The following is a 6959-nucleotide window of genomic DNA, read 5'->3' as shown; positions in this document are numbered from 1 at the left end:
GTCGCAGTTGTAAATGAGAACTTGTTCTCAACTGGCTTACCTGGTTAAATAAAGGTTAAAAATAAATTACCAGTCTTTCAAAGCACTTCATAATTACAGATGTGAGTGCTACAGGTCGGTAGTCATTGTGACAGGAAGCCTTAGAGTTCTTAGGAACAGGAATGATGGTGGTCATCTTGAGACGTGGGGGATTACAGACTGGGACAATGAGAGGTTGAAAATGACCGTGAAGATGCCTGCCAGCTGTTCTGCACTTGCTCTGAGAACACACCCAGGAATACCGTCCGGCCCGTGGCCTTATGAGTGTTGACCTGATTAAAAATCTTACTCATGTTGGCCTAGGAGAGCGAGATCATCCAGTCAGCGGGGGGCGCTCGTGCACCGCATGGTGCATAAAATGCATTGAGTTCATCTGGTAGAGGCATCGTTGGGCAGATCATGGCTGGGTCTTCCTTTGTAATCCGTAATGGACTGTAGGCCCTGCCACATGCGTCGGGCGTCGGCGCCTGTGTAATAGGATTCCACCTTGTTCCTATAATGTCCATTTGCTTGTTTGATGGTTCTGCGGAGGTCGTAGCGGGACTTCTTGTTCTTGTTTGTGTGCATTTTTTTCCTGCTTGTTTATAGCCTCGTACAGTTCATTAACTTCCACTGTGCTAGAGTCAGCACACCATTTGTTGTTGATGAAGAGGCATACTCCTCCCCCTCTCGATTTCCCTGAATCCAATGTCCTGTCTGCTCGGTGAGCAGAGAATACTGCAGTTAGGAGAGTCCCATTGATAGCAAATCCACGATCGGAGGTCATCCATCTTATTATCAAGAGACTCCAATAGAATGGAAGGAAGAGAGAAGTGGTGGTTGTTTTTCTCTTCACCTTCATTTCGCCAGGTCTCACCCTCTCCTGCCTCTTTTTTGCTGGTGTTTCCACCGATTGGATAGCCCAAAAATTGGGTCGGAAATACACAAAGAGCCCAGGGCAGATGATTCGAAGTTGAAGCCGGAATTGAGGTTAGTAACTGCCGATTTGATGTTCAAAAGTTCTTGTCGATCATAAGAAATGATAACGAACACATTTAGTGCAAAAAAAAAAGTAAGGATAAACGCCAAAATAATCACAAAATAGCAAAGTTAGTTCGGAAGACGGCAGCCATCTTCAGTGTGTGTGTCTCTAGAACCTTCTGCACCGTACTCCACAGCCCTCACTTCTTCCATTTGGATTATAGAACGTTAAACTTCCATGAAGTACTACAGATGGTGGCTAGCTTTGAAACATGATCAAAGAGAAATTATTCACAACGCTACATGTAGAACTCATACGCCAACATTGAGAGGCGTTTTTTAAAACCACAAGGCCAGATCGGGGGAAGAAAGAGGTGATCTCTCTCCTTCGTTTTGAAATCTGGGCCCGTATCCACAAAGCATCTCAAAGTAGGAGTGCTGATCTAGGATCTTTCCATATAATCCTGTTGATTATGATCTAAAAGGCTAAACTGATCCTGGATCAGCACTCATATTCATTTCTGATTCAACATTTCTTATATTTTTGGTTCTGATGGGGTAAGACAGTTAAACTAAAGCTCATGAGGCGTTTACTGTATAAGTTATATTCTTCAAGAATCAATGGCTGTACATCATTAATTTAAAAGTAAAAAAAAATGGATGTAGCACCTGCAGATTGCTTATTTACCCGGTGTGTGTGTGTGTGTCTTTACCCGGTGTGTGTGTGTCTTTACCCGGTGTGTGTGTGTGTCTTTACCCGGTGTGTGTGTGTCTTTACCCGGTGTGTGTGTGTGTCTTTACCCAGTGTGTGTGTGTCTTTACCCGGTGTGTGTGTGTCTTTACCCGGTGTGTGTGTGTGTCTTTACCCGGTGTGTGTGTGTCTTTACCCGGTGTGTCTTTACCCGGTGTGTCTTTACCCGGTTTGTGTGTGTCTTTACCCGGTGTGTGTGTGTCTTTACCCGGTGTGTGTGTGTGTGTGTCTTTACCCGGTGTGTGTGTGTGTGTCTTTACCCGGTGTGTGTGTGTGTGTCTTTACCCGGTGGATTGAGTCTATGAAAATGTTTAGGGCCTTCCGCTGACACCGCCTGGTATAGAGGTCCTGGATGACAGGGAGCTCGGCCCCAGTGATGTACTGGGCCGTAAGCATTACCCTCTGTGGCGCCTTGCAGTCGGATGCCAAGCAGTTGCCATACCAAGCAGTGATGCAGCCAGTCAAGATGCTCTCAATGGTGCAGCTGTAGAACTTGTTGAGGATTTGAGGGCCCATGCCGATTCTTTTCAGCCTCCTGAGAGGGAAGAGGCGTTGTCGTGCCTTCTTCACGACTGTGTTGGTGTGTGTGGACAACCGAGGAACTTGAAGCTCTCGATCCGCTCCACTACAGCCCCGTCGATGTGGATGGGGGGGGGGGGGTGCTCGGCCCTCCGTTTCCTGTAGTCCACGATCAGCTCCTTTGTCTTGCTGACATTGAGAGAGAGGTTGCTGTCCTGGCACCACACTCCCAGGTCTCTGACCTCCTCCTTATAGGCTGTCTCATCGTTGTCGATGATCAGTCAACAGCAAACTTAATGATGGTGTTGGAGTCGTGCACGACAACGTAGTCGTGAGTGAACAGGGAGTACAGCTGGGGACTAAGCACACACCCCTGAGGGGCCCCCGTGTTGAGGGTTAGTGTGGCGGATGTGTTGTTGCCTACCCTTACCACATGGGGGCGGCCCATCAGAAAGTCCAGGATCTCAGTCCCAGGGTCCTGAGTTTAGTGATGAGCTTGGAGGGCACTATGGTGTTGAACGCTGAGCTGTAGTAAATTAACAGGTGGAAGAAGGCAGTGTGAAATGCAATAGAGATTGCGTCATCTGTTGGGGCAGTATGTGAATTGGAGTGAGTCCAGGGTGTCTGGAATGATGGTGTTGGTGTGAGCCATGACCAGCCTTTCAAAGCATTTCATGGCTACAGATGTGAGTGCTACGGGCCGGTAGTAATTTAGATAGGTTACATTGGCGTTACATTGGCACAGGGACATGGTGGTCTGCTTCAAACATGTAGGTATAGAGTACCACAGTATGAGTCAGAATACCCATAAAACCTAGCGTTCAAACAGGGAAATGGTTCCAATCGTTTTTCCACCATTCATTTTTTCCCATAGGGGATTTTAGAAACACTTCAAATAAGGGCTGTGATTCGTGTAGGCTTACCCTGGCATGAGGTTTGATAACCGTGTAAATCTCTCTCGGACAAGGTGACTTTTATCAATATATTCACCTGTATTTACCCCCCAAACATTTTTATGCTAATTAGCTGCTAATGTGGCTATCATAAAGAACTACAAATGCCATGATCTGGATGAGACTTCCGAATCGAGGCAAAATAAGAATCTCTGGATTAACGATCTAATGTTTTCTAAATGTAGACTGGGTCAGGGAGAGGTTGAAAATGTCAGTGAAGACACTTGCCAGCTGGTCAGCGCATGCTATGAGTACACGTCCTGGTATTCCATCTGGCCACACAGCCTTGTGAATGTTAACCTGTTTAAAGGTCTTACTGACATTGGCTATGGAGAGCGAGATCACTCAGTCGTCCGGAACAGCTGGTGCTCTCATGCATGGTTCAGTGTTGCTTGCCTCGAAGCGAGCATAGAATGAATTTAGCTCGTCTGGTAGGCTCGCATCACTGGGCAGCTCGCGGCTGGGTTTCCCTTTGTAATCCGTTATAGATTGCAAGAATTGTCACATCCGAAGAGCGTCAGATTCGATCAGAACTGTATTGACGTTTTGACTGTTTGATGGCTCGTCGGAGGGCATAGCGTTATTTCTACACACACACACAAACAAACACACACACGCACACACACATGTAAGTGAGCACCAATATGTTCAGCCAGAGTAGGCCATTAGTATGAGTATTGTTGTGGTTAGTAGCTAAGTGCATGTATTGATTTGTGTGGTTATTGACGTCCATTTTTCCCATCAATTTGCTGAAATGGATGAGAGAGAGGAGACTCATTTCAACATGGCAGTGCCTCGCTATCTCAATAAGGACCTCCATGAAATGACATTATATTGATGCTCTATTAGATTTAGTAGGCCATTTGAACAATTAGAGTGTTGTTGTTTGGACAGCAGTTTAAAAAAAAAACGACTCAATCCATCTGAACCATGTCTCTGTCTCTCTGAAACTGGCTTTGTGTTAGGCTGCAGTTGGGGGGTATCTATCTGAGACTGATTGTTTTGTGCCTGGGTCTGGAGCAGATTCATCACCCTGACGATTGTGTAATTCTCTAGCCTCGTAGCCACACACACACACACACACACGCACATACACACACATACACACACACAACTGTCACCCCCCCACGCTCACTCATGCACACAGACAAACATACACACATACACACACACACACACACACACACACACACACACACACAGCTGTTTCTCTCCCCCACCTCCAGTGTCCTCTGAGAGTCCATCCTTGCATCATCTCTTTATCTAAGGAAAACTTCTCACCAGACAAACTTTATCTCCCAGTGGCGCAACTTTGGTTTTAGTAGTTGGGGGGGGACATTGTTATTAGCATTTTATCCAGTCGGATAAACACTCAAACCGCTCCGACCGCTCGGAGGCGTCCGCATGGTCCTAAAGCACACCGTTGCCTCGTTTTGTATCACATTCCAATGATAAAACTGGGGGGACAAAATTGCAATTTCAGAATGTGTGGGGGGAAGTTGCGCCCCTGTTATCTCCACCACCTCTGGGTGTGTGGTAGAGCAGTGAAGGGTGGGAGCTGTGTTTAAACATATTACATAGAGGGAGAACGGGAGACAGAAGAGAGGGAGAGAGAACGGGGGACAGAAGAGAGGGAGAGAAGAGACAAGAGAGGGAGAGAGAACGGGGGACAGAAGAAAGGGAGAGAGAACAGGAGACAGAAGAGAGGGAGAGAGAACAGGAGACAGAAGAGAGGGCGAGAGAACAAGAGACAGAAGAAAGGGAGAGAGAACAGGAGACAGAAGAGAGGGAGAGAGAACGGGGGACAGAAGAGAGGGAGAGAGAACGGGGGACAGAAGAGAGGGAGAGAGAACAGGAGACAGAAGAGAGGGAGAGAGAACAGGAGACAGAAGAGAGGGAGAGAGAACAGGAGACAGAAGAGAGGGAGAGAGAACAGGAGACAGAAGAGAGGGCGAGAGAACAGGAGACAGAAGAGAGGGAGAGAGAACAGGAGACAGAAGAGAGGGAGAGAGAACAGGAGACAGAAGAGAGGGAGAGAGAACGGGGGACAGAAGAAAGGGAGAGAGAACAGGAGACAGAAGAGAGGGAGAAGGGAACAGGAGACAGAAGAGAGGGAGAGAGAACAGGAGACAGAAGAGAGGGAGAGAGAACAGGGGGACAGAAGAGAGGGAGAGAGAACGGGGGACAGAAGAAAGGGAGAGAGAACGGGGGACAGAAGAGAGGGAGAGAGAACGGGGGACAGAAGAGAGGGAGAGAGAACAGGAGACAGAAGAGAGCAAAGATAGAATATTACATCAGTAATATGCCTGAGGAGCCACAGTCTGACTCTGTCTCACATCCAGTCCCATCGTTAATGTAGTAGATATGGTGTCATGGTAAATTACCTCAACACATCCAGTCCCATCATTAATACTATCATGGTGATTGATCTCAACACACTCATCACTTACTTTATACTTAATAGAGTCGAGATGCAGAAACGGGCTCATGTTTTTTCAATGAGCCCTTTGCTGAACAAAACTGATTTAGATGTGTAACTAGACCAAACAAATGTTGTCCAGTTTCTTTTGCCTGGGCTGTCCAATCTCCTGTCAATATCTTATAATGTTATATTATTTTATTATGATGGTATTCAGCAGGGGAGACTGTGCTACAAAAAAATATCAATCTTACTACAACATAAAAAATATATATTGTATAAGAGGGGAAATCTGCAGTGGCTACATACATTTTTGGACTTATAAATTAATGATAAGCACCCATTGTTTCTTGAAGAATATAACTTATACATTAAACGCCTCCCGAGTGGCGCAGTGGTCTAAGGCACTGCATCGCAGTGCTAGCTGTGCCACTAGAGATCCTGGTTCGAATCCAGGCTCTGTCTTGGCCGGCCGCGACCGGGAGACCCATGGGCGGTGCACAATTGGCCCAGCGTCATCCAGGGTCGGGGAGGGAATGGCCGGTAGGGATGTAGCTCAGTTGGTAGAGCATGGTGTTTGCAACGCCAGGGTTGTGGGTTCGATTCCCACGGGGGGCCAGTATGAAAAAGATAAATGTAATGTATGCACTCACTAACTGTAAGTCGCTCTGGATAAGGGCGTCTGCTAAATTACTAAAATGTAAATGAGCTTAGTTTAACTGTCTTACCCCATCAGAACCAAAAATATAAGAAATGTTGAATCAGAAATGAATACAAGTACAGGGCATATGGAAAGATCCTAGATCAGCACTACTACTTTGAGATGCTTTGTGGATACGGGCCCAGATTTCAAAACCAAGGAGAGAGATCACTTCTTTCTTCCCCGATCTGGCCTTGTGGTTTTTAATACCTTCTCTTCTGGCTTCCTCGTTGTACCAAAATGTAAACAAACACTATATAGCCTCAAAACATCATCTGCTGATGTAAAAAATATAAAATTAAATGCATTTGATTGATTGAAAACATGTTTAAAACTATAATTTTGATATCATGGGTAGTCAGTCCTTGCATCCATAGCTCTGTCTATGAATTTGAGTGGCTACATTTCTCCAGAACCATCCCTCAGGTTTATACCAAAGTACAGGCGGGGAGAACACTTTGTTATTGTTTCAATTAAGGATTGTAGCTTTTTTCTTATTTTTTCCAGCTCTCTACTCTATCTCTCTGGCTCTCTCTCCTGATCTTTGTCTCTCTCACTCCCTCTCTCTCTCCCTCTCTCTCCTGATCTTTGTCTCTCTCTCTCTCTCTCTCTCTCTCT

This window comes from Coregonus clupeaformis, unplaced genomic scaffold, assembly GCF_020615455.1.
Source record: "Coregonus clupeaformis isolate EN_2021a unplaced genomic scaffold, ASM2061545v1 scaf0141, whole genome shotgun sequence".
In the NCBI taxonomy this organism is placed as follows: Eukaryota; Metazoa; Chordata; class Actinopteri; order Salmoniformes; family Salmonidae; genus Coregonus; species Coregonus clupeaformis.
Note: the sequence above shows the minus strand (reverse complement) of the source record.